Below are 27838 nucleotides of genomic sequence, written 5' to 3'. Positions count from 1 at the left end.
AATTTTAGTGACTCATTCAATAATTGAGAATCTTTTCCATGTAGTTGGTAATGATCTTTGCAAGGATGTTTTGTGGAGGTGAGTTTGTTTTAATATTATTATGTGGGATCATACTCAGCTTATCTTGTATCTAAGGTATGTGAGATCTTGTTTATGTATATAATGTAGTTTACATTGCATGTCAGCTTTTTGAGGTAGTTCTGATCTCCCTTTTTTAAATTTAATTTTTAATTTTTTACAAATGAAGTAATTAGGGCTTAGGGGAAATTTTAAACTTGCTTGAGACCAGAGAGCTAGTACATGGCTGAGTCTTAATTTTTTGTGCTCATTCCACTATAGCACAGATGCCTCAGTATTGTACATTTTTATCATGTACTTAGTGTGAGGGGTGTAATAGAAAGGCAGAGGGTATAGAAGATCTTAGAAGAATCTAGACTGCCAAAAAATCGGTAACCTGTTAGTTAGATGCCTACATCCAAGGAGACTAATTTTCCTGAAACACCTAAGGAAAAAAATTAAACAGTTGGTCTTAGCAATTAAAGTAAGCTATGAAGTCCAATAATTAACTCTTATAGTAGAAATGAATAAAGTAGAAATTTAGATAAAAGAGTAGAAGTTTGCCATTGGTTTCCACATCCACTGTCAAAAGGCCACAGTGAGATTTCTGGAAGTCCAGAAGCCAACAGTCTTAACCTCCAAATAGTGCTTTAAAGTAGGAAATGCAAGGATATTTATCTTTGCTTCACGTAATTTGACTGGCAGGTAACCCGATGGTAGCAATGATTCTTTTTAAAACATTTATTATGATTATTATTTAAGAAGCCCCAAGACGGGGCTCGAACTCAACGAGATCAAGACTGGAATTGAGATCAAGAGTTGGACGCTTAACCAACTGAGCCACCTAGGTGTCTCAGCAGTAATTCTTTCTTTTTTTTTTTTTTTAAGATTTTATTTATTTATTTGACAGAGAGATGGCAAGAGAGGGAACACAAGCAGGGGGAGCGGGAGAGGGAGAAGCAGGATCATGACCTGAGCTGAAGGCAGACGCTCAGCACCTGAGCCACCCAGGCGCCCTGGCAATGATTCTTTTTAATCCTCTGCTTTTAGGGTTGTTTCCCCCCTGCCAAGTTGCTACAGCTATCTGAAGGGTAAGGCAAGAATTCTGGAGCATTGTCCTAAAGGAAGTTCCACTTACGTTTTGAGACTTTTCGTTAACACAGTATCTTAGGTTGGAAGGTACTTTTACAGTCATTTTGTTCAGCTCTGTCATATTCTCCCCAAGTGGTTATATGGCCTCAGAATCTCCCAAAGAAGTCCATTCTACTATGGATTCCTCTGTTAGACAAATCTAACCTGTTAAACTGAAATCTATATTAAATTGTATTTCTCCAGTTAGGGCCAGTCAGAGTATATAGTGCCTTTGCAGGCAGGGATTTCTTTCAAAATATGTTTCTGAAAAATCCCTTTTCTAGGTGAATAATCCCTAATCCTTGGGGCTCCCCCCCCGCTTCCTTGATTTTATTTATTTATTTGACACAGAGAGAGAGAGTTCGAGCGCACAAGCAGGGAGAGCAGAGCGGCAGGCAGAGAGAGAGGGAGAAGCAGGCTCCGCAAGAAGCAGGGAGCCCAATGCAGGGCTCGATCCCAGGACCCTGGGATCATGACCTGAACTGAAGGCAGATGATTAACTGAGTGAGCCACCCAGTGCCCTGGATATTCTTTTTTTATTTTTTAATTCAGCAAATATTTATTGATCCAAGCATTCTGAGTGCTAGAATGCAATAGTGAATCCTTAGTATAAACGCTATGCTCTGAAATATTACTGTCTCTTATTTATTTATTTGTTTGTTTTAAAAGGTTTTATTTATTTATTTGATAGAGAGAGACAGCAAGAGAGGGAACACAAGCAGGGGGAGTGGGAGAGGGAGAAGCAGTCTTCCTCTAAGCAGGGAGCTCCATGCGGGGCTCGATCCCAGGACTCTGGGATCATGACCTGAGCCAAAGGCAGACGCTTAAGCAACTGAGCCACCCGGGCGCCCCTACTATCTCTATTTTATAAGTGAGGAAAACAGAAGATTGAGCTTGAAGTGATTTACCAAGTTCGCACAACTGGTTAGAAGTTTACTGGATATGAGAACCATGCCTTTCTAGCTCCAGAAGTCATGCTTTTGACCACTATTCTGTTGTTGCGGGTCTTGCCAAGAATAATCTCATAGCAATCGATATAGTCTAGAATAGATAGCTCAAGGAGAAGGTTGGCCTAAAGAGTGGCTTAAAAATACTTTCTAGCTATGAAATTCAGAGGATTCTTGGGATACTAAATGAATTGGGAGCCTCCTGGGACTCGACTAGAAAACTACACAGCAGGTAGATTCTTGACAGTCACAGATCTAAATTTGTGGTTTCAGCAATTCACTAAGTACCCCAGAGGTCCGTGACAAATATGGAATGCTTCACAAATTTGAATATCATCCTTGTGCACGGGCCATGCTAATCAATTCTGTTGTTCCATTTTTGTATATATGCTGCTGAAGCAAGCACTGGAGTGTTCTTCCATATCATAGTTTTGAGTACTTAGTCATACTGGTCCATCAACTTTTTTTTTTTTTTTAAGATTTTATTTATTTGAGAGAGTGCATGAGAGGGGGTAGGGTCAGAGGGAGAAGCAGACTCCCCACTGAGCAGGGAGTCCGATGCGGGACTCGATTCCGGGACTCCAGGATCATGACCTGAGCCGAAGGCAGTCGCTTAACCAACTGAGCCACCCAGGCACCCTGGTCCATCAACTCTTGATTATTCCAGTTCTTCAGTATTCCTCTTAAATTATGGTCTCTAGAACAGAACATAATACCCAGATATGTATATAGCAGGAACTAGAGCTGAGCTATTACTTTCCTAATTCTAAGGTACTGTTTGGTTCTTTTAATGTACACAGCTCCATTTTGAAATTGTTTTTCCTTTTTGCAATCTGACTTATTTTTCTTATCTTTAATTTTCATTTGGTGAAATTCATAGAATTCAGTACAATTGAAATTTTTATAGATAGTGACTTAAACATGACAGATGCTTAGTAGTTTTGAGAATGTTTGAAAAGAAGACTTTTCTGAAGAACTTACCTCTTGTTTCTAAAATATTTGCTTTTAAGAGTGAGATGCTTTTGGGGCGCCTGGGTGGCTCAGTCGGTTAAGCATTTGCCTTCGGCTCAGGTCATGATCTCAGGGTCGTGGGATCGAGTCCCACATCGGGCTGCCTGCTCTGCGGGAAGCCTGATTCTCCCTCTCCCACTCCCCCTGCTTGTGTTCCCTCTCTGTCTCTGTCTCTCTCTGTCAAATAAATAAATAAAATCTTAAAAAAAAAAAAGTGAGATGCTTTCAAATTATATCTTCTTTTACTGTGATCTTAAAGGTGGGAAATGTCACTTAATTTTTCCTACCTTCAGCACCTGATTTTCCTTACCTTATATTTGTAATATTATTTAATGTATGGACATGTTCAAATCAGAATAATTAAAAGTTTTGTGGCATGTTTAAGAATCTAGTAATGTATTATACTTAGATCTTCAGGAACTTTTGTTTTAAAATCATTACTCAATTCTTTTTGTTTTTGTTTTAATTTTTTTAAAGTAGGCTCCATGCCCATGGTGGAGCCCAACATGGGGCTTGAACTCATGACCCTGAAATCAAGACCTGAGCTGAGATCAAGAGTCGGATGCTTAACCGACTGAGCCACCCAGGCACCCCAACAATGTCTTCTTTAATGTCTGTTTGGTGATATTTGAAGTCCAAAGAGGTTTTGTCTTCAAAACAGAACAGTAATTCCCAGCTCAAAATAATAGAAATTTCAGCCTACTGAGGTAAAAGTCATCTCTGGGATTGCAATAAAGTGTGTTTTCAGGAAATCAGATGTGATGACGGGGGAGGAGTCTAGGTCTGTACGGGACAAAGAGGAAGAAATTCTTCTTAGCCATTTATTTCCTCTTAGGGGAGGGTAAGATAGCAAATGTTGCTTATCCATCATATTTGTGATAACATGATCTTATACTTCACAGAGATTTTTTATTAAAAATAGTATTGACACTTTCATTGAGGCTGTTAGAAAAATTTGATCTTACAGTGCAAGTTGTAATCGGGAAAGCAGTATTTGATATTTGAATATTGCTTTCCTGGTTTGGATGTGAAATTTTTTAGTTGGAGAGAAATTCTCGTATTTGATTTCTGAGCTAGAGTCTTAATCAGATGTTGACAATTTAATTTGAACATAAATCATTTTAGCAAATGTCAGTAGCAAGGGAATTCATTTCCTGGTTTACTTGGGAAGGATGTTACTAGGAAGCTTTAGTACCATGATTTCTAGAGGCCCTCTGCTGACACCCTCTGGTATTGCTGAGAGTAATGTTTGATGAAGTAACATGCTAATTCTTCTGTATTATACTAGTGATTCTTAACAGCCTGCAGTGTATTTTAAACACAATTTTCTTGGTTAATACTAATATAATCCCAAAGTCTTATTTTTAATGACCAACCAGGTTATGGAACTAATTCTTTTGTTTTTATTGAAGTATAATTGACATACAATATCCTTTAGTTTCAGATGTACATTATAGTGATTTGCTATTTTCATACATTATGAAATGATCCCTAGTGATAAGTGTAGTTACCATCTGTCATCATACAGAGTTATTACAGTATTATTGCCTATATTCCCTATGCTGTACATTATGTCCCCATGACTTACTTATAACTGGAAGTTTGTACCTCTTTATCCCCTTCATCTATTTCCCCTCCCCCTCTGGTAACCAGCAGTTTGTTTCCTGTATCAGTGAGTCAGTTTCTGTTTTGTGTATTTTGTTTTTTAGATTCCACATATAAGTGAAATCATATGGTATTTGTCTTTCTTTGATTTATTTCATTTAGCATAATACCCACTGCGTCTATTCAGGTTGGTGCAAATGGTAAGATTCCATTCTATTTTATGGCTAATACTCTGTTGTGTATACCATATCTTCTTTATCCATTCATCTATCCATGAACACTTGGGTGGCTTATGAATCTTGGTTGTTGTAAATAATGCTTCAGTGAGCATAGGGATGCATATACCTCTTCATGCAATCCCAAAGTCTTATTTTTAATTACCAACCAGGTTATGGAACTAACTGTTCATGAATGTTGGCCTAAATTCTGAACTTTGCAAAGATTCTTACGGTTAGTAAATAATAGGATTTTTACTTTGTTTAGGAAGGTTGTTTTGGTTTTAAGTAAGAGAAAGTTGAAAATGTACCTTGAAAACCTAATTTAATGTAAATGTGCTTCCCTTTTTACGATCCTAGATTGTAGAAGATCCTAGATACGGCAGCTTTCCAAAGACTCAATCTTTATTCCCTTGCCTTGCTTTTAGAATTTACTTACAACATGAACATTTTCTTTAATAACTTAAAGTATTTCCTATATTTGACTCTATTAAAGCATTTTGGGAGTATGCTCTAAATAGCATTGTAATTGAAAAGCTGATTTCAAGGACAACAATATAATTTTAAACGTTAATTAAAATGGACCTTGGTGTCTTCTTGGGATCGCTTCTGATGTTAGTATTCTGAGGACTCCAGCTTAGGACTTTAAATGTAGATAAATTTAGTTAAATTAGGTTTAATTTTTTGATTTAGGTTGGAGAGATAATGAAAGATACCCTTATAGGTTCCTTTTTCTCTGTGGGTGTGTATGTGTGTATGTGTCCACACAGTTGTCACATGCATGGTAGACTTGTTGGAGAGCTGAATAATCCATTGCTCTGTACTCTTTTCCAAGAAAGTCTGTTTATTATTTTGATACTTTGAAAGCTTATTTGGGTGCCATTAATTTCTCATGATGAATATTTATTTATACGTGGTTCGTGATACCATGACGATGAGCATTTAATATCCACCTTGGATCCATAATCATATAGGTAGGTTCCCTATGACCTACTATTTAAAAAAAATAAATAAAAGAAAGGACATTAACTGTCTAGAGTATTGGCCTCCAAATTATTTTCCTCACCCTCACCTTTAGCATATCTCTAATATTTTTGTGTTACAAATCGTGCACATATAATTGTTCCTATAAATAACATCCGTCATATAACTTAAAAAATAAAAGGATGTGATAGTAATATAAATGGAAGTTATAATGTTTTCTTTCCGCAGTCCATTGGATTGTCTTGCATACATACTGGGGTGCATGTATCCTATATTTAGATCAAGATTAAAAGAATAATTTTCCTCTAAAGAATTTTTGGATAATATGAAAATCTTTTATATTTACCTTAGGATTGTGATGCTAACCACAATATAAGAACAGATTTTACAACAGAACTGTACAGTTTTGAGGTAGACTGTCTTGGGAAGATCAGGCAAAAGCTGGAGAACCACACATCATGCATGTTGTAGGAAATATCTGTGACTCCAGTTGAGAGTCTTGCTGGACTAAACAACTGTTGATACTCCTAAATTCTGTCACTGTAGGTAGGAATTCATAGGTGGAACATTTAAATTAGAAACACTGTAGGAAAGCCAGCCTGTGAATGAAGATCTGGAACAGGACTACACTGGGAAATTGTTCCACTTCTTCATCCAGACCTTCTGCTCAGAACTTCTCCTGCTGTTTTCTTTAGAAATTTGATGATTTCTGATTCTCAAGCCATCTCCACATAGGAGAAAGTTTTAATGCCTCTTATAAGCCTATAGCTTGACTATATGGGAGAGTAATATATAAGTAAGGAATTCCAACAATGAACTTACCAACAAACTTTTACTCTGCTTCTTTATACCAAATAAAAAGAGAAGCAAGGAGAAAGAGAACATGAAGCAAGTTTAGAGTGAACAGTTATTTTAAAGTGTATAATATCTTAGATTACTTAGTAAATAAATTCCCTCTAAAAGATGTAAGTACTATTTAATTAAAAATAATTTGTTCTGCAGTATAATTGAATAGCTTCACTTTTTTAAGCTCAAAATTGTATCACCATAAAAACAAAAACTTTAGTATCCATATACCCCTTCCTTTCTCTTTTTTCTTTTTGGTGAGGGGATGGTTTTGTGAAATCCAGTTAGCAAAGATAAGCCAGGAATAAACTTAACAGCTTTTTCACTATACTTGATTTGAGTATTGTGCTACAGAGTTCCTACTTAGGTTTCTCGGTTGTGGTGGTGGTTTTCTTCTCCCCTGAAACACCCTCTTCTCTCTCATTGTTCACATAGAGGCAGAAGCCCTTCTGTTCCAATGAGTCTAAGAGTCTCAAATGCTGGAATCGTGACTTGAGATTTTTTAAAATGGCTAATCCTGCATTTGTTGAGATTTCCCTCTCAAGTACCACTTTTCTTTTTAAAATATGAAAACCACAGAAAGAAAGGCCATAAAAGTGAAAGAGAGTCCTAATTCTGATCTGTTTATTTCTGAGTGTTTCTTTCTATAAATCTTAATAATGGAGTAGTACATCATAGGAACTGAAGATCCGTATAACCTACCCCATATGGATGTTCTGTGGAAAATGTTTTCTGGAACTTTAGTGAAATAGAAGGTTATAGAACATAATATAATCTTGGGGAGCATATGTTGTGTTTATTAATAAAAGTCTCATATGTTAAGTGGCTCTGCAAATACACATCTAAATAACCACCTATTATAGTGTAGCAGTAGAATATCTTAAACATTGTTTTCTGGTATTAGCTCACCAGAGGCTTTCCAACAACATTGAACTTGTTTTCAACGATTGTAGATTGTTCAGGCCACAGCTGTACATTCTTCAAGGTTCAAGAACAGTGTCCATGTTTTCTTTTGCTTCGAACTGGTTGTCTGGTACAAGATGCAAAACAGTTGAAAACAATTTACCCACTTTGTTATTGAAACTGATGTTTGTGATTGGAAACATTTCTCTGATAAGCTTCTTTCCATTTTCCATTTTCCTTGGGTATCATACAGTGTCTTTACAAAATTTGTGATGAGTTACACCAAACATAGAATCAAATTAAGTTTAAGCAGATAAATACTTGTGAGGTTAATTTATTCTTCTTAGAAATGTTCCCCCAGAGGGCTTTCAAGTATACGGTGATCTTGCTTAAGTTTCTTGGCAAAAAGATGGAATTCAGGCTGTTTTCTGTTGTCAGAAGTTGAGCTTTGTGAGAATGGGAATAAAGATTTTATGATCTGATTATAGCTCAGGAGACTTTAGGCCACAGTATAAATTACCTGCCTTGGGATGTATATCCCTTGTTTTTTGCTCCTAGTTCTATGGCCTTATCTTTTAGTTGCATTCACGTGCAGAGATTTGTGGATTGGTACCAACATCTAAGACAAGCTTGACTTTTTTTATCTTGTTTTCATCATTATAAGGATTTGTAACTCTAGTGTTTTACTAAATAAAGTCAATTGAATAAAAAAATTTTCTTATTTAGAGGGGTCACACTTTGTCACATATAGACTATGTTTACCGAGTATTTTTTTCCTTTTAGTGAGATTTACCTAAAAATTAGGTAAAAAAGAATTAGCTACTGTTGAAACTGGCAAAAAAAAAAAATCTTTGCAAGAGGAATTGATGTTTATATAAGGAAAAAACATTCATCTGTGTCTCTCCTTTACTACAGCACACAACTACACTTTACTTCTGGTCACGAGATGTGTGGCTTCCTCCCCATCGACACCAAGCACTTCTCTGCAATACCAGCTGGGTGTTCCACAATTTGATGCAATTCTGACCTTACCTGAGGATAGGTTCAGATCCCACAGAGTAAGGGCACAGCCCCACAAGACTGCCTCCCCTCCCCCTTCAGCTGCCATTGGCAAATCCAGGTTTTCACCTGTGCTTTGACCAACTGGCTATAGATCAGATGATCCCACCACTCACCCCTTGGGTTCCATTAATTTGCTAGAGTGGCTTACAGAACTCAGGAAAATATTTTACTTACTAGATTACAGGTTTATTATAAAAGGATATAACTCCAGAATGGCCAAGAGATGCAAAGGGCAAGGTATATGGGAAGAGGTGCAGAGCTTCCATGCCTTCTAGGTATGTCTCCTTCCCAGAACCTCCATGTATTCACCACCCTGGAAGTTGTCAGAACCCATAGTTAAGGCATTTTTGTGGGAGCTTCATTACATGGACATGATTGATTAGATCACTGGCCTGTGGTAATTGATCACAATCTGCAGTCCCTCCTTAACACCCTGGAGGTGAGGGTCGGTGGGGCTGAAAGTTCCAACTCTAATTACATGGTTGGTTTCCCTGGCAACCATCTCCCATCCTATGGTTAACTAGTGGCTTTCTTCAAGTCACCGCATTAACATAAAATCAGGTGTGGTTGAATGGGGGCTTGTTTTGAATAATATGTTCCTTTATGCTCCAAGCTATTTTAGGATCTAAGGACAAAAGACCAAATACTGTAACAAAAGATGCTCCCTTTGCTCTTAAATGCTTAGGAAATTCCAAGAGTTTGGGGAGCTATGAGCCAATAACTAGATCAAAGACCAAAGAATATTTATTACAGATTACATATTTATTACATATCATATGCTGAAAGTGTCAAAGCCATTCTTTTTTGTATTATTGAATGTTTTGAGTCTATATTTTTCTGTAGAGACTTTCTCCTTTTTTTTTTTTTTTAAGATTTTATTTATTTACTTGACAGCGAGAGCAGGAACACAAGTAGGGGGAGTGGGAGAGGGAGAAGCAGACCTCCTGGCTAACAGGGAGCCCGATGTGGGGCTCGATCCCAGGACCCTGGGATCATGATCTGAGCCAAACGCAGACGCTTAACGACTGAGCCACTCAGGTGCCCTCTCTCTCCTTAAAGATTAGAACCCTTGGGATTTTTCTTCCTGTTAGCTCTTATCATTCATTGTTTGTAGCTTCACAGTTCTGTATTGTCCTGGTACTGTTTTTTGAAATCATAGCTGGAAACTCTGAAAAGCATTTTGACAAATGAAGACTGAATCGTGACCTTAGACCAACAATAAGCTACAGGAACAAATTAAGCTAAGAAATTAATATTATTTCAGGGGCGCCTGGGTGGCTCAGTTGGTTAAGTGACTGTCTTCGGCTCATCATGATCCCAGGGTCCTGGGATGGAGTCCTGCATCAGGCTTCCTGCTCAGCGGGAAGCCTGCTTCTCCCTCTGCTGTTCTCTCTCTCTCTCTCTCTGTCAAATAAATAAATAAAATCTTTAAAAAAAAAAAAGATTTTATTTATTTATTTGACAGAGAGAGAGAATGAGAGAGAGAGAGCACGAATGGGAAGAGGGTCAGAGGGAGAAGCAGACTCCCCGCCGAGCAGGGAGTCCGATGTGGGACTCGATCCCAGGACTCCAGGATAATGACCTGAGCCGAAGGCAGTCGCTTAACCAACTGAGCCACCCAGGTGCCCCAATAAATAAAATCTTAAAAAAAATTAATATTGTTTCAGATATATATTTTTGTCTTTAGTCTTTCAGAGAAGTGTGAAACCAAAAATTTAAAAGTTGTCTCTGCTTTTCAACACAATTAGAAGTATAAAACATTCTACTTGCTTATAAATTTGCTTAAATTTTTTGTGAAGGAGTTTCTGTAGACTCATATACTACCATTTTTCAGATTCTTAGAGGCTCTCACAAACAAATGTTTTTTCACCATATCTAACCCAAGGAAAATTAATTTTAACCTTTATGTTTATCATTAAAACATTAAAAAAAAAAGCCACTAATCTGAACTCTCTATATTCTGTTTCCTTTCTCAGGCAACAGTTTTTCAGGAATTTATTTAAATATTTTCTAAATAATATGCTTATGCCATTTGTTTCTGTTGTAGATAATATCTGTTGATTTCCTGCAATGAAGATGATGATTAAGCTCTCTTATCTTTCCTGCCCACATCTTATTAAAATTTTAAATTTTGATAAACTGTTTACATAGGCCAATGTAAATATTTTTACATTGTTGGGGAATGGAAAATTTTCCTCTGTCCTTTGAGGTTCTTTTGGCTGGTATAAGAATTAAATTGACATAAGACAGATTAAGAGGAGAAATCTTTTTGATTATTTAAATAAGGTGGCTCCATAAGAATATGAGGCCCACAGGAAGTCAGGCAGTTGAGGCTTATATACCATCCAGAACTAAGGAGAAGTGGGTAGGGGCCTGGGACTTCAAAGGAAAGGAAGACAATTACAGGAAGAAGAAAAAGAATAAATGTTTGGTAAACAGATATTTGCTGGGTCATACAGATCCATTGGGGCGTAGAGAGGAATTGTAACAAACAGACTTTGCTCCCTGTCTACCACACCAAGTTCAGATTATACTGTAAGTTACCTGTGGTGATAGCTCCCTTCCTGGAGCAGGTCTTCTATCAATTCTTTTAGGCATTTGGGGGGAAGGTCAAAGTTTCTTTGTGAGCCTCTGATTCTTAAAAATAATTAACCTAGAATCATCCACATGCCAAAGATATACATTATGGGGTGGCAAATTCTGCTCTGTTCCAACAGCTTGAACCTTATAAGTACAATATGATTACATTTTCCTTTTTATACAGTTTTTATTGTCTCTGGAGTTAATTGCTTCAATTTTTATTGTTCTTTCTAGCTGTAATTGGGTCATTTCCAAGTTCTGAAAGAGCTACGCATCTTCTGAATACTTTTAAAAACATCGTGTGTTCTTCTCAGTTTCATCATCTTGTTGCCCTCGCTTCTCCAATTTGAATGGATTACTTTATTTTTTAAAAGATTTTATTTATTTATTTGACAGAGAGAGACACAGTGAGAGAGGGAACACAAGCAGGGGGAGTGGGAGAGGGAGAAGCAGGCTTCCCGCGGAGCAGGGAGCCCGATGTGGGGCTCAATCCCAGGACCCTGGGATCATGACCTGAGCCGAAGATAGACGCTTAACAACTGAGCCACCCAGGCGCCCCTGAAGGGATTACTTTAAAAGACTGTTGTGCACCTTTTGTCCTGGGACTCCCTTCATCTGTTAATAAATAACAGATTCCCTGTTTCTTTGATTTAATGTTGTCTTCTTTATTGCTTTATTCCTTTCTTTTCATGAAGCACATTCTCCAAGAGCCTTACAAAAAAGGATGCATAGGAGGTAATTTTTTAGAAATTGTGCCCATTTGGGGGCTTCTTGGTGGCTCAGTCAGTTAAGTGAATGACACTTGATTTTGGCTCAAGTCATGATATCAGGGTCATGAGATCAAGCCCCACGTTGGGGCCTGCACTGAGTGTGGAGCCTGCTTACGATTCTCTCCCTCTCCCTCTGCCCCCTCCCACTTGGCTACATCCATGCGCACCCTCTTCCTCCACAAAGAAAAAAAATTATGCCCCATTTCAAAATTCCTTTATTTTACTCTAATACTTCATTTACTGTAATACTTCATTGACTTGGTGTGGAATTTTATGTTGGATAGAATTTCCTCATACAGTTTTTAAGCATTGTGTTTTTATTTACTCATTGCTAGTATTGCTTTTGAAAAATCTGATGCCATACTGATTCTTGATCCTCTGGATAGCATCTGGTTTTTTTCTCTAGAATTTTCAAAAGTCATCTCTTTATTGTCCTGAGGTTTTACAAGTTGTTCCTTGGTGTGAGTCTTATTGGCATTTGTTGGGTTGGATACTTAGGGGTCCTTTTAATCTGGAAAACTCAAAGATTGGATCTTGAAACATTTGTTTTAGAGAACTATTGTATATTAATTGTTATTCCGTCAAAACCAAAAATTTATTTTCCCCACACCTCTCACTCACCTGCCAAGCACTTATCTGATTGGAGAAAAGCTGATTTTGTTAAAAAAATTTTATTATGTAACATTTTATTCATATTAAGAAAACTACATAAGCTGTGATGATACAGAATAATAAACAAATGACCTATCAACTGACCACACAACTTAAGAATGGGAACATTACCATCACCATGCTCTTGGAACCATATGTGATTCTCCTGTCCAAAATTTTGTATTTCATTCACTTTATTTTTTATTTTTATTTTTTAAAGATTTTATTTATTTGACAGAGAGAGACACAGTGAGAGAGGGAACACAAGCAGGGGGAGTGGGAGAGGGAGAAGCAGGCTTCCCACTGAGCAGGGAGCCTGATGCGGGGTTTGATCTCAGGACCCTATCATCTGAGCCGAAGGCAGACGCTTAACGACTGAGCCACCCAGGTGCCCCATCACTTTAGTTTTTAAAATGTAGTTAATTATGTATGTATGTGACACTAAGCGAACTGTTCTTAGTTGTACTTGTTTGGGGGACTTTATTAAATGGTATTATAGTTTATGTAGTCTTGTATAACTTGCTTTTTATGCAAAGATAACATGCCTGAGGTAGATCCATATTATTGCATATAGCCATAGTTCACTTACATTATTTAATTTTTTTCTGTACTTAGTTTGTATTCTTTTGTTAGTCAGATTGAGTCTCCTGATGTACTCTTTTGTGTCTTTCTTTTATTCTAATTTCTGGGAAATTTCTTCAAAACTTATTTCCCAATCCTTCTCTTAAATATTTCTTTGTTAGAGGCTTTTCTCAAAAGTCTAGTCATCCATGGCTTTCTCTTCTTATTTGAGAGAGGCATTAAAATGCTCTGGGAAGCTATCCTTTGTGAAGGCTTTTGTAGGTTGATGGTTTTTACCATAGAGTAATTAGGCAGAGATCCATTTTATTGGAGGCCCCTCCCAATTGTCAGTGTGTATAGGTCTTTTCTTCAGTTTTTTTTTTTTTTTAAGATTTTTTATTTATTTGATAGAGACACAGCGAGAGAGGGAACACAAGCAGGGGGAAGTGGGAGAGGGAGAAGCAGGCTCCCAGCCAAGCAGGCAGCCTGATGTGGGGCTCGATCCCAGGACCCTGGGATTATGACCTGAGCCGAAGGCAGGCGCTTAACGACTGAGCCACCCAGGCGCCCCTCTTCAGTCAGTTTTTCCAGAGGAATTGTTCAAACTCTTGCCTTTGGGAGTGGGTGGATGATGGCAGTGGTAATAAGCCTGGCTGCATGTGTTCTGGAAGACTGGGAAGAGGACTGAAATTCTCGCCTCTCAGTTTAATCCTTCTGTCCTCAGAATGGTACCTCACCCCAGCCTTCATCTGCATCTAGAGTCTCTCAGTCTGGAATCCTTCTGGTCCCTTGTTTCAGTGCACCTTTGGACTGATCACCTGTGTGGTAGGAGAATGATCTGCTGATCCGACTGCTTATTATAAATAGTTTTAACCAGTTCTTCTATTTTCAGGCCCAACTCTATGCCCTTGCTTTTAAAGGAGTCCCTAATACTTGTGTAAGTCCTGACCTTTCTGTAGTTTTAGCATAAGTTGGCTTGTTTCTTGTTGATTTCCTCATACCACCTACTACTCTGCTGAACACTTACCTGACCGGAGAAAAACTGAAGTTTTAAGTCATTTATTATTGACCATCTGTTTTTCACCTTCCAAAATTTTATTGACATCTCTTATCTACTGCTGTGTCCTCTCTAGTTCTCTCTGTCTTGGTGTGTGTGTGTGCATTTTATTATTTAATTTTAGTAGAAAGCCAAAGTGAATGTGTTTAATCTTTCATGTTTACTCCATTAATTCCCCTTTAAAGAGGCTTTTATTAGAGTAGAAATTTGAGGGATTTCGATACAGATATACCCTCTAAAGTTGTCATTGTCCACAAAGTAGAAATCACAAAAACATTCATTTCTGAAATAAACAAAAGTCAAGGTATGGAAACAATCCACCAGTGACTGAATGGATAAAGAAAATGTGGTGTGTGTTTGTGTATTTCATATATATGGTATGTAGAATATTAGCCATAAAAAATAATGAAATCTTGGCATTTGTACCAACATGGATCTACCTTGAGGGCATTATACTAAGTGAAATAAATCAGAGAAAGACAAATACTGTATGATCTCACTTGTATGTAGAATCTTAAAGAACAAAAAACAGCAAAGAAAACCCCACCAAAAAAGCTCAAGCTCGTGGATATAGAGGATGGTTCCTTGAGGTAGGGGGTGAAAGTAGGTGAAGGGGACCCAAGTACAAACTTCCGTTTATAAAATAAATAAATCATGGGGATGTATTGTACAACGCGGTGACTATAGTTAATAATACTGTATTGCACATCTGAAAGTTGGTAAGAGTAGAATTAAAAGTTCTTATAAGAAAAGAATTTTTATGGTAGCAGATGTTAAGACTTACTGTTGTGATCATTTTGTAATATATGCAAATATCGGATCATTATGGTGTACACCTGAAACTAATATATGTGTCCATACCTCAATTAAAAAAAAAAGCATAATTCCTTTTGTCTAATAAATCCACTTCTAGGAACTCCTCAACATGTTTGCACACATTTAAACTATAAAAAGAAAAATATAGAGAGCCACTATTGTGAAATAGAAAAGACAGACTTCAATCCATTTGTTTCTTCCTATTAGCCCCTAAAAGGACAGCATTTCTTTTCTTTTAAAGATTTATTTGTTTATTTTAGAGAGAGAGTGCACGAAGGGGGTAGGGGCAGAGGGAGAGGGATAGGAAGAGAGAGAATCTCAAACAGATTCCATGTTAAGCACAGAGCCTGGTGTGGGGCTTGTTCTCACGACCCTGAGATCATGACCTGAGCTGAAATCAGGAGTTGATAAGCTACCCAGGTGCCTCTGGACAGCATTTCTATAGCAAAATCACCTTTGTAGTTATCTTCTGTCTCACATTCTCTTTATTGAATAGCTAAACGTGAACTTCATTGGCCCAGAGTGTTGTAGACAGAATAGTCTTTTTAAAATTTGATTTTAGGGGCACCTGGGTGGCTCAGTCAGTTAAGTGTTTGCCTTTAGCTCAAGTCATGATCTCAGGGTCCTGGGATCAAGCCTCGTATCGGGCTCCCTGCTCAGCGGGGAGTCTGCTTCTCCCTCTCCCTCTGTCCCTCCTCCTGCTTGTGTTCTCTCTCTCTCTCTCAAATAAATAAAAAATCTTAAAAAAAATTAAATTTGATTTTAGAAATTAAAACTCACAAATCTTGAGTTGGGTGAAGGAAATCTTGATTACGTTTAACTGAACCCTGGATTTTATTAGGTCTTACACTTAAGTATTACTTTGGACCATATAACATTGCCAATATTTGAGCAGTTTGGGCTTACAAAAATGGTAATTTTGTGTAATTCAGCATAACAGAGTTAAAGGACCTCAGCAGTTTAGTTAATAGACCCTTCTGTCCAATGTAGAAATTCTTTTTTTTTTTTAAGATTTTTATTTATTTTAAGATTTTATTTGTCTGTCAGAGAGACAGAGCACAAGCAGGGGGAGCTGCAGGCCAAGGGAGAACCTGGCTCCCCGCTGAGCAAGGAGCCCGATGCAGGACTTGTTCCCAGGACCCTGGGATCATGACCTGAACCAAAGGCAGGCACTTAACCAACTGAGCCACTTAAAAGTTCCTAGAAGTTTGTTCTGTAGCATTCTTGGAAACATTCCTGTAGGAGGAAAGGATGAAATAAAATGACAGCCTAATGCTATGTAAGAGGGAGAGTTGAGGTCCTCGTTTAGTGTAACTTCTAGGTTCTAGAGCTCTATCAGAGTCCCTTTTATGTTCTAGAAATTCCACACTACTGAGGCTAGAGGTTCTAAGTTCTGTGGAGTACCAGTTTGATACAAAACACTTGTGGATATGAACACTAACACACACTACCTAAAGACCTGGCTGCCATGCTATATATCTGTATAGGATATCAATAAATATCAAGATAGCTGGAATAGTATTGCTTAATTTTATTTACTTTGTATATAATTTGCATCTATATTTCCTTAAGTTAGTTTGTAGTTGAGCTTTAAAATTATAATATGACTGCTGAGGTTTAAAACATTGTAGAAATAAAATAGACAACAACGATGGCAAAAAGGATGGGGGAGAGTTAATGGAGTCAAATTGCTGTTAAGGTCTTGTTTGGAATGTGGTTAAAGTAGACTGTAGAAAGTTAGGAATGTGTATTATTATTTTCTGGGTAACCACTAAAAGAATAACACAAAAATGTGTAACTAATAGAAGAAATAAAATGGAATATTAAAACTAGTTGACTAATAGAAAAGCAGGAAAAGAAGAATAAAGAACTCATGGGATAAATTTAAAATAAATAGCAAGATGGAACTAAAAAGACAGGAAAAGATAATACCATGCAAATACTAGCCAAAAGAAAGGTGATTAAGCTATGTTAATATCAGATAACTTAGTTACTAAGGCAAGAAGTATTACTAAAGATAAAGAATGACATTTCATAATGCTAAAGTGGTTCTCTCAATAGAAAGATATAATAATCCTAAACAACCTTCTCTTGTTCCTTGGTTTGCCAGCCATTCATAAGTGTGGTCTTTGGGTCTTTTCTTTTGACTAGTGTTCTCATTTTTTACTGCTAGAGATGTTTCTTTAGTCTGTGAGGGAAGAGTTGTTCCTTTGTCTCTCTGACTGTGGTACTGTCATATTCAACATGCTCTGGGCATTTAAACAATTGGATGGGGTACCACTTGAGAGAACAAAACCTCAGAATTATAATTATTTCATTTAGTGTTGCAGTTATTTCTAATGTAATTGTTCTTTAAAAATGCCAACTATGAGCTATAAAATGTAAATGAAGACTAAAGAAACTGATTCTTTTTTAAAGAATTGTTTTTAAACATCGTGTGATTATATCGAGGTATTATAAAGAACAAACCAGAAAGGAGTAGTTGTCTGTTCATTTATAAGGATTCTTGACAATAAGTCTTTTTTTTTTTTTTTTGGTACTGGGTATTTAAAGCTCTGCAGTGATGTGTTATTGTCAAAACTCTTCATTTCTATCTGGAGAGAATGTCCTATTATTTAGAGAAGATCCCATTTTTCTGGAAAAAGACATCTGTTGGTTGATTTACATGCCTAAATGCAAGAAAAGGAGAAAGGAATTTAAGGAAACAAAAGTGCTGAATCAAGGGGCATACTTGGAAATAGAAATATAATTAGTATCACTTTAAAAAAATTTGTGGTAAATAAGACATAACATAAAATTTACAATTTAACTCTAAGTGTACAATTTAAAAGTATTAAGTATATTCACATTGTTGGCAAACAGATCTCCAGAACTTTTTCACCTTGCGGATCTGAAACTCTGTATCCATTAAACAACTCTCCCTTTACCCCCCTCTCTCCAGCCACTGGTAACCACTATTTTACTTTGTTTCTTTGAATTTGATTAGATATCTCATATAAGTAGAATCATGCATTTTTACTGTTTTTCTGACTGGCTTATTTCACTGAGCATAAAGTCCTCAAGATTCTTCTATCTTGTAGCATGTGACAGGATATCCTTCTTTTTAAAGACTGAATAATATTCCTTTGATTTATAACCACATTTTTAAAAATTTTTAATTTTTTAAAAATTTTATTTATTTATATGACAGAGGGAGAGCGAGAGAGGAAATATAAGCAGGGGAAGTGGGAGAGGGAGAAGCAGGCTTCCTGCCGAGCAGGGAACCTGATGCGGGGCTCAATCCCAGGACCCTGGGATCATGACCTGAGCTGAAGGCAGACACTTAACGACTGAGCCACTCAGGCACCCCCACATTTTTTTTTAAAAAGGTTTTTTGTTTATTTATTTGACAGAGAGAGACACAGTGAGAGAGGGAACACAAGCAGGGGGAGTGGGAGAGGGAGAAGCAGGCTTCCTGCCGAGTAGGGAGCCCGATGCGGGGCTTGATCCGAGCCAAAGGCAGACGCTCAACAACTGAGCCACCAGGTGCCCCTATAAACACATTTTTTCTTTTAGATTTTATTTATTTGACAGAGAAACACACAGCAAGAGAGGGAACACAAACAGGGGGAGTGGGAGAGGGAGAAGCAGGCTTCCTGCCGAGCAGGGAGCCCGATGTGGGGCTCGATCCCAGGACCCTGGGATCATGACCTGAGCCGAATGCAGACGCCCAAGGACTGAGCCACCCAGGCGCCCACATTTTTTATTTTTCATTCATCTTTTGGTGGATATTTGGTTTGCTTCCACCTCTTAGCTATTTTAAATTGTGCCACTATAAACATAGGTGTGCAGGTATCTCTTTTAGACCCTGCTTGAGTGTATACTCAGAAGTAGGATTGCTGAATTATATGGTACTTCTGTTTTTAATTTTTTGAGGAGTTGCTATACCATATTCTATTATTTTACTAATAGTGCAGTTCTATTTTATGATCCAATCAACAATGCACAAAGGTTCCAGTTTCTCCGCATACTAAGTAACACTTAATATTTTGTTGTTTTGATAGTAACTGTTCTAACCTCATTGTGGTTTTTATTTGCATTTCTCTGATGATTAGTTATTTTGAGCATCTTTTCATATGCTCATTGACCATTTATATATTATCTTTGGAGAAATATTTCAGTCCTTTGCCCATTTATTTATTTATTTATTTATTTATTTATTTATTTATTTATTTTCCTTTGCCCATTTTTTAAAGAGTTGCTTTTTGTTGAGTTGTAGCAGTTCTTACATATGCTGCATTAATGCCTTATTAAATACATGATTTGTGGGGTGCCTGGGTGTCTCAGTCCTTAAGCATCTGCCTTTGACTCAGATCATGATTCCTGGGTCCTGGGATCAAATCCCGCATTGGGCTCCCTGCTCTGCTGGAAGCCTGCTTCTCCCTCTCCCATTCCCCCTGCTTGTGTTCCCTCTCTTGTCTGTCTCTCTCTCTGTCAAATAAATAAAAATCTTAAAAAAAAAAAAAGTAAATACATGATTTGCAAACATTTTCTTCCATTCTGGAGATTTCCTTTTTGCTTGTTTTTAAGTTTAATAAAGTTCCATTAGTCTCTTTTTTTGCTTTTTGTGTCCTTTGAGTTACATTTTGTATATGGTATAAGATCCAGGTCTAATTTCATTCTCTTGCATGTGACCATCTAGTTTTCCCAGCACCATTTGTTGAAGAGACTGTCCCTTATTCCATTGAGTGGGTTTAGCACCTGTGTTAAAAATCATTTGACCATATATGTGAAGGTTTATTTCTGTATTCTCTGTTTTGTCCTCTTGATCTTGAGATCATCTTTTTTTTTTTTTAAGATTATTTATTTGTCAGAGAGCGTGTGCATGCACATAAGCGGGGGGAGCGGCAGTCAGAGGGAGAAGCAGGCTCCCCACTGAGCAAGGAGCCTGATGGGGGACTTGATCTCAGGACCCTGGGATCATGACCTGAGCCAAAGGCAGGTGCTTAACTCATTGAGTCACCCAGGCGCCACTGTTCTTTGTCTTTATTCCAGTCCCATGCTGTTTGGATTACTGCAGCTTTGTAAAGTGTTGTTGTTGTTGTTTTTAAGATTTATTTTTAAGTAATCTCTACACCCAATGTGGGGCTCAAGTTGAACTCACAACCCTGAGATCAAGAGTCACATGCTATCCTGACTGAACCAGCCAGGTACCCCTGTAAAATGCTTTGAAATCAGGAAATATGAGTCCTCTATGTTCTTTTTCAAAATTGTTTTGGCTATTCAGAATCCTCTGAGATTCCATATGAATTTTAGCGTGGATTTTTCTGTTTCTGCTAAAAAACACCACAGAGATACTGGTAGGGACTTCATTGAGTCTGTAGATTGATTAGAGTAGTATGGACACCTTGACAATATTAAGTCTTCCAATCCTTGAATATAAGATATCTTTCCTTTTACTTGTGTCTTTTCAAATTTCCTTCTGCAGTGTTTTGTAGTTCCCAGTGTATAAGTCTTTCTTTTTGGTTATGCTTATTCCTAAATATTTTGTTCTTTTTGATGCTATTTTAAATGGAATTATTTTCTTAATTGCTTCAGATTATTTGTTAGTTAACAGAAACACAACTGATTTTTTTGTGTGGGTTTTGTGTCCTCCAGCTTTCCTGAATTCATTTATTAGTGTTAACATCTTTGTGTGTGAAATCAATAGGGTTTTCTATATAAATTCATGTCATCTGTGAACAGAGATAATTTTACTTTTCTCCTTTCCAATTTGGGTGCCTTTTATTCATTTTTATTCCTTTTTCTTGCTTAATTGCTCTAGCTAGGACTTCTAGTACTATGTTGAATAGAAATGGCAGGAGCAGACATCCTTGCTTTATTTCTGGTCTTAGAAAGTTTTCAGTCTTTCACCATTGAGTATGATGTCAGCTGTGGGCTTTCCATTAATGACTTTTTTTTATGTTGCCGTAGTTTCCTTCTAATCCTGGTTTTTGACTGTTTTTATCATTAAAGTGTCTTGAGTCTTGTCAGATGGTTTTCCTGCATCAATTGAGAGGATCATATGATTTTTTTCCTTCTTTCTGTTACTGTGGCATATTACATTAATCACTTTTCATATGTTGAAATATCTTGGCAATCCCAGAATAAACCCCCCTTGGTCATAGTGTATAATCCTTTTTTTTTTTTTTTAAAGATTTTATTTATTTATCTGACAGAGAGAGACATAGAGCAGAAACACAAGCAGGGGGAGTGGGAGAGGGAGAAGCAGACTCCCCACGGAGCAGGGAGCCCGATGTGGGACTCAATCCCAGGACCCTGGGATCATGACCTGAGCGGAAGGCAGACACTTAAAAACTGAGCCACCCAGGCGACCCGTGTATAATCCTTTTAATGTGCTGTTGAATTCACTTTGCTATTATTTTGCTGAGGAATTTTACATTGATATTCATTAGGGATATTGGTGTGTAGTTTTTCTGTGGTGTGTTTGTCTGGCTTTGGGAGGATTATTCTGACCTTATAGAATGAACTTGAAAGTGTTCCCTCCTTTTAAACTTCTTTGAGGAGTTTTAGGGATTTATGGTAATTTTTCTTTAAGGTTTGGTGGAATGCTCCATTGATGCCATCTGGTTGATCCTGGGCTTTTCTTTCTTGAGACCTTTTTGATTAATGATTCATTCTCTTTTTCTGTTACTGATCTGTTGAGATTTTCTATTTTTTTTTTAAGGTTTTATTTATTTGAGAGAGAAAAAGCGAGAGACAGTGCATGAGCAGAGGAGGAGGGGCAGAGGGAGAGGGAGAAGCAGATTCCCCACTGAGCAGGGAGCCCAGTGTGGGGCTTGATCCCAGGAACCTGGGATTATGACCTGAGCTGAAGGCAGACACTTAACCGACTGAGCCACCCAGGTACCCCAAGATTTTCTATTTCTTTACAGTTCAGTTTTGGTTATGTTATATGTTTCTAGGAATTTATGCATTTTTTTCCTAAGTTAACCATTTTGTTGGCTTACCAGTTGTTCATGGTATTCTCTTATAATCCTCTTTATTCTGTGGATTTGGTTTTAATGTCCCTGCTTTCATTTCTGATTTTAGTTTTCTCCTGTTCACGCTCCCACATACTGGCTCTCGTGCTCTCGCATAGTCTAGCTAAAGTTTTCTTAACTTTGTTGATCCTGTTAAAGCAACTCTTAGTTTTCACTGATCTTTTTCTTTTGTTCTATTCTCTGTTACTGCTCTAATCTTTATTAATATTTCTTTTCACCTTTGGATTTAGTTTTTCTAGTTTCCTCAGGTATACAGTTAGGTTGTTGATTTAAGATCTTTCTTTTTAAAGTACTCATTTACTGCTGCAGTGTTTCCTCTTAGCACTGCTTTGCTGTACTTCCTAAGTTTTGATATGTTGTATTTTCATTTCTGTTTGTCTCTAGGTATTTCTAATTTACCTTGTGACCTCTTCTTTGACCGATTGGTTGTTTAAGAGTGTGTTGTTTAATTTCTGCACAACTGTAGATTTTCTGGTTTTCCTTGCATTTCATTCCATTGTGAACAGAAGATAACTTTGTAAGATTTCACAGTTTTTCAGTTTGTTAAGACTTGTGTCCTAACCTGTGGTCTGTCTTGGAGAATGTTCCATGTGCACTAAAGAAGAAGGTATATTCTGCTGTTGGGTGGAAGTGTTCTATGTCTTTTAACTCTAATTAGTCTGTAGTGTTATTAAAGTCATCTGTTTTCTTATTGATCTTCTGTCTCATTGTTCTATCCATTCTTGAAAGTGGAGTATGAAATCTGTTGGTGGCAATTTTCCTTTCAGTTCTTTCAGTTTGCTTTATATATTTAGGAGCTCTGAGGTTTGATGCATAAATTTTTTTTTTTTAAGATTTCATTCATTCATTTGACAGTGAGAGAGGGAACACAAGCAGGGGGAGTGGGAGAGGGAGAAGCAGGCCTCCCTGCTCAGAGAGAGCTGCTTCTCCCTCTCCGTCGCATGTTCCCTCTGTCGCTGTGTGTCTATCTGTCAAATAAATTAAAAAAATCTTTATTTTTAAGGATTTTATTTATTTGACAGAACACAGGCAGAGGGAGAAAGAGGGAGAAGCAGGCTCCCTGCTGAGCAAGGAGCCCGATGTGAGACTCGATCCCAGGACCCTGGCCGAAGGCAGCCGCTTAACCGACTGAGCCACCCAGGCATCCCATAAATAAAATCTTAAAAAAAAAAAAAAAGAAACTAAATAAAATAATAAACTAAACAAACTGTTTTCTCTGTACTATGGAATATTATGTAGCAATAGTAGAGATCCGTATATTCCGACAAAATTTTCTAAGTAAATTCTTGAATTTTTAAAAGCCGATATCTTAGTTTGTTTAGGCCACTATGACAAAATACCAGACTGGATAGTTTATAAACAATAGAATTTTATTTCTCACAGTCCTGGAAGCTGGAAGTCTGAGATCAGGGTGCCAGCATGGCATGAGGGCCCTCTCCCAGTTGTAGACTTTTTGTTGTGTCCTCACATGTTGGAAGGGGCTAGGGAGCTCTGTGCGATCTCGTTTACAGGAGCACTAATCCAACCTGATGAGTGTAGTACCTCCCAGAGTTCCCACCTCTTAATATCATATTGGGCTTTAGCATTTCAACATAGGAATTTTGGGAGGACGCAAACATTTAGACCATAGCAAAGAGTTTTAATTAATATGTATATTATAATATTAGTTGGGTTAAGAAACAAACCAAGCTACCCTGAAGATAATACTGCATACTTTTATAGGTAAATAGTATAAAAGTTCATTGTAAAAGAAGAATAAACTGATAACAGTGGTTACAACAATTAAGCATTCATACATTACTTACGTAATTAAAGAACAAGAAGAATCCCAGATGAAAATCCATCAAAACACTGGTAGTAGTTACTTCTGTATGGTGGTATTTTGAATGAAATTTCTTATTCTTTGTATTTTACTGTATTTTCATAAATTTTTTATTGGAAAATACTAAATTATAAAGAGTATTTCATAAGTGGGAAATAAATAATTGACATATGGTTAATAAAATTAATTCTTATAAAAGTGGAATAGAAGAGTAAGTAGAATTTAATTAGGTGGAAAGATCAGGGAGTTTGGGGGTATGGGAGATGGTTGAGGGAGAGAAAAGGAACCCAGAGTGTCTTAGAAACTTTTGAAGTTGTATAGAGCCATTGAACACTGCCTTATATTTTTTAAGGCATTTATTCAGTACGTATTTAAGGACCTAGTAGGTGTCAGAATACCCCTATGAGCATATTAGGGTCCCTGCCCCTAAGAAACTTAGGTTTTGATGAGGGGGATGAACAAGAACAGATTATAATACAGCAGTTCCCCTTATCTATGGTTTTGCTTTTTTACTGTAGCCCAGAAGGAGATAATCCTCCTGATGTATGGTCAGAGGTCAATAGTAGCTTTTTTTTTTTAAGATTTATTTATTTACTTTAGAGAGAGAGAGTGCACAGGCAGTGGGAGGGGCAGAGGGAGAGAGACTCAAACCGACTCCCTGCTGAGCGTGGAGCCCAACAAGGGGCTTGATCTCATGACCCTGAGATCATGACCTGAGCCGAAATCAAGAGTCGGACACTTAACCAATGGAGCCGCCCAGGCGCCCCTAGGTCAGTAGTAGCTTAATGATACGTCATAATGCCTACATCATTCATCTCACCGCATCTCATGTAGACATTTTACCATCTCAAGTCACCACAAGAGGAAGGGTGAGTACAGTACAGTAAGGTATTTTGAAAGAGAATACATTCACATAACTTTTTTTTTTTTTTTAAAGATTTTATTTATTTGACAGAGACACAGCAAGAGAAGGAACACGAGCAGGGGGAGTGGGAGAGGGAGAAGCAGGCCTCCCGCAGAGCAGGGAGCCCGATGTGGGGCTCGATCCCAGGACCCTGGGATCATGACCTGAGCCGAAGGCAGACGCTTAACGACTGAGCCACCCAGGCGCCCCACATTCACATAACTTTTAATTACGGTATATGGTTATAATGTTCTGTTTTATTACTGGTTATTGTTAATTTCTAACTGCCTAATTTTATCATAAATATGTATGTCTAGGAAAACACATTGCATATATAGGGTTCAGCACTATCAACAGTTTTAGGCATCCACTGGGGGTCTTGGAAGTATCCTCCACAGATAAGGGGGGGGGTCTACTTACAGTGTAGTAAGGAAGAATCAATTGGTAAGGTGGAGAAAGGGGTTGGTGAGGGTTGATAGAAAGGCTTTCCTAAAGGTACCGATGTCTAAGCTGAAATTTGGAGTTAAGTTAAAATAGTGTGAGATGTCTAGAGAGGGAAAGCAGGGACCAGCACCTGGAACACCTGTAAACTGTTTTAAGGACTTGTTTTTGTGGTGTTTAATTATTCCATATTTATAATCTTACTGAGTGTTCTTTGCAACGTAGTAAATAATAGTCTCGTTAGTTGTTTGGCCCTTGGTAAGCACATAATAAACTCTTTTTTCCTCTCCCTCCTCTATCTTTTCTTCTCTCCCTCTTCCTTGTATGCATTCACTGCAGGTGATGCATGGCATGAGTTTTTGGGGGGAAATAAATGCAAATCCTAAAATATTGCTGATATAAAAAGGGGGCAACCTCAATTTAGCATATTTGAAAGAGCCATGCCTGGTTCACTAAAATAAAAGTGCAATTTGATGTGGTTGACTGCTCTTTAAATCAGCTATCACAATGAGTTAGTTAAGGAATTGAATACAAGAGGTATTCACATTTTTTGATCATGAACATCTTTTAACTTTTTACTACTTGGTAAAATGTACTACCTTCAGGGTTAATTATCTTGACAGTGGCTTGGAGCTTTATAAATAACTACACAAGTTACTTAATCTGTTCTATGTAGATAAAACGTGGTATCTGTATTGTTACCTGTTGTGGGATTGCCAAATGAAATTTGTTTTCGCAAGATAGAAATCTCGTATGGTTTAAGGGGCCTGAATTGCCAGAAGGTCCGAAGCTGACAGCATTATTTACTAAATTTTTTTGAAAGTAGATTTCCTTCCTTGTTTTAAAGGCAGATAGTAACTAAAAGAGTCATAGCTTCTGTAAAGAAAGAACCTGTCACATTATTTGTTAATGTTGGGCTATTCCCATTTGGGCAGTTTATAGAAAAATGGTAAACCAATGTGCAATTTAGAAAGGAGGAATAACTGAATTTTGTTAGTCTGCATTCCCATTCCACAAACAAAAAATATTCTGAACACTACAGGCTAACAACATACTACCTTGTTACTATGAAAAACAAAGTTTTACTTACCACTTGAATTACACCTCTGCGTCCTTAACTTGTGTTTTTTCTGCTGCATGGAATGCTCTTCCTCTTTTTTGTCCATTTGCAAAATACCTGTCCCACCTTAAAGACTCTGGGTTTAATACTTCTTTTGTCCCATAAAAGCTCATCACTCCTTTTGTCATTACTGTCCCTGCTGTTGGGGAGATGCCACATTAATGACAATGGTTTAAGTTTTCTGTTTCCTTACTAGATTGTGACCTGCTTAAAAGTAAAGGGTGTCACAAATACTTGTTTAGTGTGTGAATGAAAGGGGACTTTCTGAAATGACGTGGCATTGCTTAATGAAAGCCTACTAAAATTTTAGACTTAGTTTTATTGACTGGTAGTTAGCTGGCTCTATCACTTCTGGCTCCTGTTACTTCTGGGTTATCACAGGACTCTGGTTAAAACCCACAATGATGTTTGAACATGATTTATTTAATATAACTCTGTTATAGGAGTTCTTCAGTTGTGCCAAGCTTCGAGGAGACTCACTCAACTTAAAGTGTAAAGGTTCACATTTTTTAAAATAGAATAATTATTCAGTTTCAGAAAAACTTTATTGCATGAATATCTTAAGTAGTGTTTGGTTTTAGTATGTTTTAAATTATTAAAAATAGGAGGAGGCATGATGTAATGGAAGCAGCAATATAGTGAAATTTGTATTTAGGGTTCCAGTTCTGACTCTGATACCAACTCTGTGATTTAGGGACAAGTTTGAAAACCTCTTTGAACTTTAGTTTACTTCTCTGTAAAAGTGTAGTTTGTATTACATGATATTAAAGTAGTATACAACTTTAATATCTATTTTTAAAATGTGTTTATATAGAACTTTTAAGAATGAAGTTTGTGTATACAACTTTAATATCTATTTTTAAAATGTGTTTATATAGAACTTTAAGAATGAAGTTTGTGGGGGGAGGGACAAGTGTTTTCAAATATAGAAATTGGGTTGATTTGTTTATGTTTTATATTTTTTTAACTTTTTTTTTTTTTAATTCATGAGAGTCAGAGAGAGAGAGAGAGAGAGAGAGAGAGTCAGAGGCAGAGGTAGAGGGAGAAGCAGGCTCCCTGCCTAGCAGGGAGCCCGATGCGGGACTCGATCCCAGGACCCCGGGATCATGACCTGAGCCGAAGGCAGACGCTTAACCATCTGAGCCACCCAGGCGCCCTGTTTAAGTTTTATAATATTTACCCAAGGTATTTGTATGTTTCTGTTGTTGTTATTTTGGACTTTTTTTTTTTTTTAAGATTTTTTTTAAAATTCAGTTAGCTTATAGTACATCATTAGTTTCAGATGTAGTGTTCAGTAATTTATAGGTTGCTTATAACATCCAGTGCTCATCAC

At 37.3% G+C, this 27838-nt stretch overlaps 1 protein-coding gene and 1 non-coding gene across 7 annotated transcripts in view; one reads left to right on the top strand and one right to left on the bottom strand.

Annotated features, from left to right (window-relative positions):
• Window positions 1-27838, top strand: part of TMCC1 (transmembrane and coiled-coil domain family 1) — a 251589-nt gene that overhangs the window by 84878 nt on the left and 138873 nt on the right. The window lies entirely within an intron of this gene.
• Window positions 2438-2541, bottom strand: LOC112834315 (U6 spliceosomal RNA). Its single transcript, XR_003210841.1, has one exon. It is a non-coding gene; the product is annotated as a U6 spliceosomal RNA (small nuclear RNA).

Source organism: Callorhinus ursinus, unplaced genomic scaffold, assembly GCF_003265705.2.
Source record: "Callorhinus ursinus isolate GAN/ISIS: 27379988/994484 unplaced genomic scaffold, GSC_fseal_2.0 scaffold15, whole genome shotgun sequence".
Lineage (NCBI taxonomy): Eukaryota > Metazoa > Chordata > Mammalia > Carnivora > Otariidae > Callorhinus > Callorhinus ursinus.
This window is presented reverse-complemented; position numbering and strand designations above follow the sequence as displayed.